Source organism: Callorhinus ursinus, unplaced genomic scaffold (genome assembly GCF_003265705.2).
Source record: "Callorhinus ursinus isolate GAN/ISIS: 27379988/994484 unplaced genomic scaffold, GSC_fseal_2.0 scaffold29, whole genome shotgun sequence".
NCBI classification, from domain to species: Eukaryota; Metazoa; Chordata; class Mammalia; order Carnivora; family Otariidae; genus Callorhinus; species Callorhinus ursinus.
In genome coordinates this window covers 2,744,544-2,754,786 of record NW_027397091.1, presented here as the reverse complement: position 1 = coordinate 2,754,786, position 10,243 = coordinate 2,744,544, and positions in this window count along the sequence as shown.

Here is a 10,243-nt window from a genome sequence, read left to right as displayed (position 1 = left end):
TAAGCCACCTAGTCTGTGGTACTTTGTTATGGCAAAAAGTCACTGATATATTCATTAATATGTATCGCCAAAAGGCGAGGATGTTTGGTTTGCTTGGAAATCTCATCTCCCAATCCTGCTAGAAAACCCCGACTATAGTGTTTCATTATCCCCAGGGCCCAGAGGCCACCAATGAAAACAAAGTCTTCTAATGCTCTACCTCTGTGGAAACATACTTCCATTGAGGCATCTCCTCGGTGTATTTTCCCACACCCTTACTGGTGGTTGATACCGCCGGGAAATAGGCTTTGTTTTGCTGAGAATTTTAAATGTGAGAGCTTCTGCATTAGGGTGGTTTGAATAACAGTGGGAGAGAAAAGCCATTAGCCCAGGCATGCTTGCTGTCTTCTGTTTATAGAACATCTTCACTCTGTAATGGTGTCAGGGGATATTAAAATGTCATCGGTGGACAAAGGCTTTGTAACAACACCATCTTACCCAGAGGCTTGTGGATGGTTGGATTATGATGGAGAAGTACTCAAATAGCTATTGATCTCTGCTGCGTTGTATGGGGAAAAAACATTTAATGCTCTGACTTTACCATCGTCTCCTAAACAATCACCAATCAGTTGTTTTTAGGTAAGGATTGCTGTCTGTTTGGATATGTATCGCTATTTGGAAATAAAGCTACTTTTTTTTTAAGATTTATTTGTTTTAGAGAGAGTGAGAGAGAGAGCACGGGGTGGGGGAGGGGCAGAGGGAGAGAGAATCCCAAGCAGACTCCCCACTGCGTGTGGAGCCCGACGTGGGGCTCAATCCTCATGACCTGACCCGAAACCAAGAGTCACAAGCTTGACTGACTGAACCACACAGAGGCTCCTAAAGCTACTTATCAATTACCTTTTCCATAATGAGGACGAACGCCAAGGAAACTTAAATTCCCACCAGAGCAATCTGGGTTCCTTTCCTTTCCCTTCCTCACACCCTTAAACCAAACAACAGTGTTGGCTTCCTGGAGTTTCTCCGGTTTTATTTCCTCTGTCCGCTGACTGGTGGAGATACCAATGGAGAGGTGAGGTGGCAGACTAGAGGAGGCAGGAGAGAGAGAAGCGTATCACAAACTAGATCGTTCAATTCTCATTTGACTCTAGACATGAGCTTTGGCGCTCTGTTAGGGCCAGTGGCTCAAGGACTCTGGCATTCAGCCCAAAAGCCAGAGCCAGCACTCCTGACTGCTCTGTGCTATTCATGGATCCTTGGATGAAGCCCTCAATCACCCAGATGTAACCCCAAAAGCTGCTCAGAATCTTCTCCCTGAACTCTGTGGGGATGGGAGGGATGGCACAGGACAGTCCCCCCCACCAACACACACCCCAAAGCTTTATCTGAACCAAAATGTCAACAGTGCTAAGTTTGAGAAATGCTGCTCTAACTACTCTTCATCAGAACCCCCTTGCTCCAGGCTTGTGTCCTGCCTTGACCTACATCATCCATCTATGCAGCTATCAATCCGTCTACAAACCCTCAGCACGTGCCTTGTCTAAGCCTGGAATTGTACTGTTTGCTTTCAAACACACATGGAACAAGAAGGCTAAAGTTTTAAACTGTAGCTTGGTAACTAATAAGGGCAATAATTCAGAGAGTGATTTCACTTATAGATATGGAAGAATGTTGTGTGTGATAGATGGGCTGGGCCAGTGGGATGGCTGCTCACCAAGGTGTTGGCGGGGCTCCCTCCTGCACTGCAGTCAGCTCTCAGTCGATGACCTCATCCGCACATCTGCCTGGTGTCTGACTGTTGGCAGGGGCGGTAAAGGTCTGTTTATCAGAGTATGTGTTGCTCATCCAGCAGTGGGCTCATTCACATAGCAGTGGTAGTAGGGTTCCCAAGAGCGCCACAAAAGGGCAAGCTCCATTTGAAGCCTCCGTTTGCAATGCCGAGCAAGTCATGTAGCCCAGCCCAATAATCAGGAGTAAGAAATAAACTCTGCCTCTTGATGGGAGGACCTGCAAAGTCCCCATGCCAAGGGGTGTAGATACAAGGAGAGAAAGAAGTGGGGCTATTTTGCAATCAGTTTTGCAATGAGAGTGACTCGTTAATCTTCCTCTTTGGTTCCTCTCCACTACCGAATACTGAGTTCTTCCCATTGGTTTTGGTTAAGAACCATTTCTCATTTTCACCTTACTTAATCCTCACCCCAATCCCATGTGGTCTGGCCAGGCAAGTTTGGTTTTTGTTGTTTCTGTTTTTACTTTATAAATGCAAAACTTGAGGCTCAGGAAGAGTTCTAGCCTAAGGTCAAAAGCTAGAAAGTGACAGAAGTAGACCATAATAAGGACCATCACGTGTTGACTGACCACCAGCTGTCAGGCACTGGGCTATGGACTTTCTTAATCCTCACAACAACCCTCTCATGAATCCTATTTTACAGATGGGTAAAGTGAAGCTCAGAGAAGTTAAGTAACTTGCCCCAAGTCACACAGCTTATAGGGTTGAGACTCTAACCTAGGAGTTAAATCCAGATTTTCCTGGTGCCAAGGCAAGTTATATCTCAGTGTAACAGGACCATTATAACAACAGGCTGAGCTCTTGTTGAAGCAATAAGTGGCTCCAGCTCCATCTCCACAGTAAGCAGGGCAGTGCTATAGTTAGCTGGGGTCAGCTCTGCTCTAAAAGCAATTTCCCCACTGTCTAAGCTGATATGCAGGACAATGAAGAACATATAAGCACGGCCAGTAATGTGTTCTGACAAGACTTAGAGGGCACACTGATGTATTTTTATGGGGCTAGAGGGCCCATGGGTGAGGGGCCTGCCCTCAGGTCTGCTGACCTTGACCAGCACCCCAGCCTAGGTAAACTATGTTAGTTTGAATAACAGAGCCACAGCTGGGGTTGAAAGAGAGGCAACTGGGAGAAGGAGAAGTTTTGCCCAAACTATCTGCGTCAACAGGAGCAAAGACAATATTCTTTTTCTTGACATATTTTTCTATTTACAAAAGGAATATGGTCAATTTAAAACCCCGTGAAAACACACCAATAGTATCTTCCCAAAAATTCCAAATCACCCCTCCTTCCAAGGTACCCATTATGAATAGGTCATATCCACTCTCTCTGTGTTTTTGTATATGTAATTTACATGTGTAAGTAATTTACACATAATTTATAGCATGTGTCATGTGTATGGGAGTAATTTACAAATGTCTCTATGATTTTTATTTGCCTATATAATTTATCAAAATAAAGACTTCCTGTACAGTCTGCCTTGCCGCTTGCAATCTATTGTGAACATTTACCCCTGTATGTTGATATTCTTTAAAACGTGACTGTAAGGGTTATGACATATGGTCACACCTTGATCATCTAGCTGGATCTCAGGGTTGGCTGTTTGGATGGACAGATTTTTCAATTAGTTGCGTTTGGGATTTTGTTTTGTTTTGCTTTGCCTCGTATCATTGAGAGAGAGAGAGAGAGATAATAAGTAAGTAAGATATGTATTATGTTAGATCGTGATGAGCACTATGGTGGCCAAATGGAGATGAGGACGAGAAGGAAGGCAAAACCCTCTCTGGTCTGTGCCCATGCCTCCTTCTTCCGCAATCCTCCCAGGGGCCCACAGTCCTTGAGTTAATTAGAAATGCTTGGGGGAGCAGAGTGATGGTAGCACATCACATCTCTAAGGCTCCACAGAGCATGATGTTGTGTGGGATTGTGGAATGCATTATTTGTTTTCAAATCCACCTCACCTCCAGGCAGGCAATTCAGTATTTCCAGTGTAGTTAAGGACATGGAGGCTCACGTTTCTATGCTAGACATTCAAGAAAAATTATAGGCTCAAGTGTATGTATGAGGCTGATTGGCAATTTGAGGCTATATGCCAATTTTTCAAATAATAATACCCAGAGTCCTCATCATTCTCTTTGAGAGAGATTCCAGGAAGAAGGAACATTATCTTCTTGCACAATTTGTAGCTCTGCTTGTCATTCATGTGACCAACAGAGAGTATGTCTTACCCTGAGCACTCTGCAAACAAACAGAACTTTCCAGCTATGGCTTTAAGTCTCCTTGGTGTACCTTGAGTTCACTTTTTCTCATGCTGCCAGATGGAGTGAGGAAAATATAGTTTTTTAAACTGTTTGCAGTGTGAGCAACAGCTAACACTCAGAGAAGTAAGCAAAATGTGCAGGGTGAGACTTATTGTTTGCTTAGCCAAGCATCTTGGTAGGTAGGATTGGTAGAGAAGTAAAGATCCCTGTGGGCATTGCTTAGGTGAAAAAGAGAAGGATAAAGAACAGTTAAGTCACTCTGCATAATAATTTGGGATTTGCTCGCTGGGGCCTGGAAAAAAAGGTTGGCGACTGTGGAAGGGGATGTGGGACCCAAGGGGTCCTAGCAATATGGTGGAAGGAAGGGATGACAGATGGGAGGATGAGGCCAGTACTGCCCTCGACCCCAGAAAAAGGAGGACCCGTGGAAGCAGCATGGGCTCAGTCATTGAGTGACTGAGCAGAAGTCAGGTAGCAGTGTCTTAGGGGGTCCCCCAGAAGCTGACCTGAGGTAGGATTTGAGTGCACGTAGATGATTAGGGAGGTGATCCCCTGAAACGCTGGTAAGGGGAGTAGGGTAAGAGATACAGAGATGTCAGGAAGTGGCAACAAGGACACCCCTCTGGGCAACTGGGGCTCAGTCTTTGGGCAGCTCTGGGGGACAACACAGGACACGCCTCAGTTAGCCCACCAGCAGGGCAAAGGGGCTGGATTGTTTGTCTGCCAATTCCTACACATCATCAGCTAAAGGCCACTCCAGGGGATGCTTACTCCCCCAAAACTTCCAGCCTCCTCCCTGTGGAGAGAAAAGCCTTATGCAGAAAGGTGCAGGGGCTCCCGATGGAACGCAGTCCACGTGTCCTGGGATGGTGAGTGCCAAGAGCTGGGCCGGTCACTGGTGGGGCCTACAGTACGCAGCCGAGACCGAGACGCACCAGAAGGAATCACGAATTACCCTGAGAGTACAGTTTTGTTGAAGGCTGGACCCATGAAGGTAGTAATGGGAAAAAAAAAAAGTCTAAGATTTAGGAGACTAAATTTAGGATGTAGGAGCTGCAGGGTCGTCCAGTTCAAAACCCATTATTTTATAGGAAACCATAGCCCAGAGGATCTCAGGGCATCTCTTGTCCATACAGCCAGGTAGAAACAGAGGATTAGGAAGGAGAGGCCAAAACATCTAACCTTTCACACACCTGTGGGAATCCAGGAGGGAAGTGATCCCAGGGGCCAGTTGGGATGGTTGCTGATAAATTCATAGGATGAGCACCGCTCGGTTCCCACCGTTCACATCAAATCTGTATTGCAGGGCACTGACTATGGCTCAACACTGTTCCAGGAGACAGGACACAACAGTGAACAAAGTGGGCAAAATCTTTGCCCTCGGGAATCTCACCCTCGAGAGAGAGAGAGAGATAAATAAGTAAGATATGTAGTATGTTAGATCGTGACGAGCACTATGGAAAAAAAATCAGGCAAGAGGACGGGGGTGATCTGGGGTGTAGGTGTGTGTGCTGCTAGATGGGTCGCCTGACAAAGCCCACTAAGGAGGAGACATTTGCATAAAGATCTGAAGGTGCCACTTGGACATCTGGGGTAAGGGCAATCTAGACCGAAGGAATGGCAAGTGTAAAGGCCCTGAGGCAGGATGTGCTATTCTGGGGGGCCAGTGTGATTGGTACAGAGTGAATACAGGAGACACAAGGAGGAAATGAAGCCAGACCACACAGGCATTGCAAGGACTCTGGCTTTAACTGAATGAGAGGAAAGCTCCTGTTGGGTTCTGGGCAGAGGAGGGACGGGATCTGAGTGGACTGAGTCACTCTGGCAGCTGCGTTGCTACTAGAGTGAAGAAAGGGACAGAGAAAGAGAGATCAGTTAGGAGAGTGGCTCATTCCAAAGTGATAGCAAGGGGCAAGAAGAGATCGGATGTAAAGTACATCATTTTCAAGAGAAAGTAGAAGTAAAATACGCATTTGTGCCAGAAGTGATGTCCTAGACACCCATGCCATAAAAACCTACATGGCAAGGAGAGAGCCAGACGTGGACACTGCCTGTGTAAGGTGTGGGCTCAGAGACGTGAGGGGTGGTGTCCAATCATAAGGCTAGTGCCTCCCTGCTTCCTCTTCATTCCTTTCTTCATGGCAAAGACCGTCTCTGAACTTTCACTAACTTCCCCATGGAAGGTCCATTCCATACGTTGCCCAGGATGGGAGTGCAGGCCACAACTTTCCTGTTACATTATGTAAGGCAACTAACTCACTCTTGTCACTGGATCTTCAATTGCAGGGGACTCTGGAGTCAGCATGGACTTGGGACTTCCATGCCCCTCCTGAAGCTGGTTAAGACTGTGGACTCTCTGAGGCCCACACTGGTAGGCTTCTGTGTTTCTCTCTGCCCTTTTTTGTAAAGTGGGGGTGTGTGGTTATTTGGTATTTGTTACTACTATTGTTTTGAAGTAAAAGGTGTTGGTAAAGACAGCTGATGTGACTTTCCACTTCCTCTTTCTCAAGTTAACGGTTAAATGTCCTCAGAAGGGTCAGTGTCGTTTGGACTGATGTGGGAAGAAATATGGCAGCTCCCAGAACTAATTAGGACTCATCTTCATGTCCACACTGAACACCAGGCTGTACAGTGACTTCATGATGCCCAGCAGTTGACTTAATGACATACTATGGATATAAATCATTCTTTTCTAAACTCACTTTTCCTATATAGTGCCTCCATTAACTCATATGGTAACGTGGTACAAATTAGAAAAAGATACATCCTGCAGACAGGTTGTAGATTCCTTGTGTCCAGATGTATCCAGACTGAATGCAACTCTTTGCCGGATGTTGCAGACTAGGTGAGTGTAGCTGCTCTGCTTTTTGACCCCCACCACCCAGCATCCTGTGCGGCATGTGGTCTGCTCTCTAGTATCCAGCAGACCAAGCCCACAGGAGTCAGCTATCAATAAATTAAAGCCAGCTACGTATCTCAATAATGCCTGCATGAACTCCTAGAAAAGATCTACCACACCCAGCGCATACTTTCTGCAGGAGTAGCAGGGGCTACACACAAGCTGCCTATTTTTTTTTAAGATTTTTTTATTTATTTATTTGACAGAGAGAGACACAGCGAGAGAGGGAACACAACAGGGGGAGTGGGAGAGGGAGAAGCTGATTCCCCGCCAAGCAGGGAGCCCGATGTGGGGCTCGATCCCAGGACCCTGGGACCACGACCCAAGCCGAAGGCAGATGCCCAACGACTGAGCCACCAAGGCGCCCCAAGCTGGATATTTTAAAGAAAAAAATAGTTGAATGAAATATCAAAAATGACTGGGATATTTTGAGATGGAACTGTCACGGAAATTATTTTGCTATTTTTTATAATTGGTTGTGAGGATCTCAAACCACAAAACTGCTACAGGCCACAGTGGCATCCTTTGTGTCATGCTTGGAAAGACTGCCTGCCTGCCCTCCCAGTCCCGGCCTGAGGTCCAGCAGCCCAGGTCTTCCCCAAAAGCTGTTGTAGCCGAGGACACCAGGGCCCTACCCATATCCCCTGGGCCCTCACTGTTGCCAGCATGCAATGGCTTCCTATGCAAGAGCTTGCGACCCATTGCCTGCGAGCTACCTTTGGCTGCAGAAATGTTCTTAGCCCACTGTACAGTGCGTACAGTGTGCTGGAGCATTTGATGCCCCCCAGAAGCTCTCCTCAACCGGTGACAAAGCAGGTTGGAGGAACTTCCTCACCTTGTGGTGGTGCCAACTCTGAAGAACGTGCTCTTCCTAGTCTCACGGGTTCCTGTAGGGGGATCGAGCCCCAGCTGCCCCTCTTGGCAGGACCTGTCTGCTTCCCACACCGCTGCAGGTTTGTCCTGAAGGCACTTCCCAATAACCTCCCCATCTTGGGGTCTGCTCCTGGAAAAGCCCAACCTAAAAGCAGCAGCTTAAAGGACCAGCACGCTGGTTCTCCCTTCAGCCCTTCTGGTTCTTCAGGTTCCAGTGTAGATGGGGAGTCATTTTCACAAAGGAATTGAACACACACAAATGACACAGTCAAATCAATCGCACTCAGTGGGCAGAATAAGAAGCACTGTTATTTCTGCAAACCTAATTATGCTGACGCCCACCAAATGCCAGAAAGAGAGAGGCTGTCAAAACAAAGATAACAGAAACAAATGCTCCAAAGCAGTCAGCCCTGGCTGGTGCTCTCAGCTCCCAGAGGAGCGTGACATCACTACGAGAAGTTCTGATTTGCAACGTGGGGAGAGGGAAAGTGTTTCAGGTGTTTCTCCTCTGAAACATCTTTCACACCCTTTACCCAGTTATGTGCTCACTCCCTCAGATTTCTCCCCCTCCCCATAACCACCTCTGTCCTACACTAAGCCGTGAGCCTCTTACCAGGAAACAGGGGCACTCGGTCCACAATTATGGGAAAGACCACCCTTTCCTCACAGCACTAACCTTGGTCATACACCAGGTGATCATAGATACGCAGTCTGGTTTCCCTGCTCTTAATTCTTTCGCTTTATTTACCAATTTCAAAATTACTACCTAGGTTGCTAGTTGGTTCGTCTTCATGCAGCAGGTATTTGATTCCATTGGTACAATCTATTTAGACAAAGCAGGATCAATGCTTGATTCTGCCCCTTTGTTTACAAGTTCTAGAAATAGGTTTCCTTGACTAGCATCCTTCAGTGGTGATCCACTGAGCGTATCATCCTGAATTCATGTATTTAAACATAATTGATATGTTTCAATCAACTGTAGTTATTAGTCTTACTGATGTTCAGAATGTCCCATCTTTGGCAGCCTCTTCTTATTGATATGGCCCTATTGTTTTTTATAGCTCCCTTGCTCTCTGGTATGTTTGCAGCAATAGATAATGGGTGGGTAGCGAGTCCTTGGTCAGCTTAAAATCCCACAAGGTTGACTGGCAGCTATAGGGAATTCAGTGTGAGCAGGATATGTTCAAGCTAGGAAGGGCCAAACCCCCCCCCCCCCGGCCACTAACTCCTTCACCCCCCATGGGGCCATCTCCAGGGTGACTTGAAAAGGCCAAGCACACAGATCAGGAAGAGAAGGGGGGATGGAAACACTGAAATGATAATAGCTAATATTTATGAAAACGTGCCATGTGCCAGAAGCTAGTCTAAGGTCTCATGTCACCCTCACAACAATGCCATGGGGCGGGGGCTCTCATTACCCCCATTTCACAGATGAAGAAACAAGCACAGAAAGGTTAAAGAACTTGCCCGAAGCCCCCAGGTCACATCAGGTCACACCAGGAAATGACGGAATGAGGAGACAAGGTCGGTCACTCTCCCAGCCACAATGGAAAAGACCAGCCATGCCTCTTTTGTGGATTTGTGAAGGCCTCCGGGGGGTGGGGGGGGGGGGGGGGTTGCAGCACCACGTGGGAATCTGCGCAATGCCCTGACATGCTCAGTCAGCATCCCAGGGAGAACTTCAGATCTAACTGACCTTGGGATGCCCAAAGTCAGTAATTCAGCTGCTGTGATAACTTCAGTTCCCCCTGCCTTCCTTCCCGAGAGCCTCCTGCCTGGTCTGTGCACCAGCTCGGGTGTCCCGCCCTGCTCCTGCCTTCGGGGGAGCATGGGTACCAGCTCCTTCCCCTGCATCCCCCAGAAATTCACTTCTCAGATCAGGGGGGTAGTATCACAAATAAGTTTCTGATGGGTGCATAGTAGCTGCTAGGTACTGGACAAGTGCTTTGCAGATTTGCTCAACTATCTCCATTTTGTAGAGGAGGAAGTGGAGTGGTGGAGTGTTTCCTTCAAGTAACAAAGCTGGTGGCCCCTGGACCAGGATTCCACCCAGCGGTGTCTCACACCAAAGCCCTGCGCCTGGCTTGTGACCCACGGCTGCCCTCTGCTGGGCTCATGACAGCACTGCTCCACTGTGCTGGGCCCCCGTGTCACCTACATCTCCTGAGTGGCTATCTGACCAAGAAGTGTGGGAGCAGTGGGGGGACATGGGGGGGGGGCAGGGATGCTATTTCTCATTCTCAAAGCCAGTGAGAGCCACTGACAATGATAAATTGGATCAGTCCAAACTGTATGTATTATTTTGCTATGAAGAACATTACTGCAATAATTGGTGAAATTTGAATAAGGTTACATAACAGTAAAGGGGCATGATGTCTATAATTTCAAACAATTTGAAAAAGTGTGTGTGTGTGTGTGTGTGTGTGTGTGTGTGTGTGTGTGTGTGTG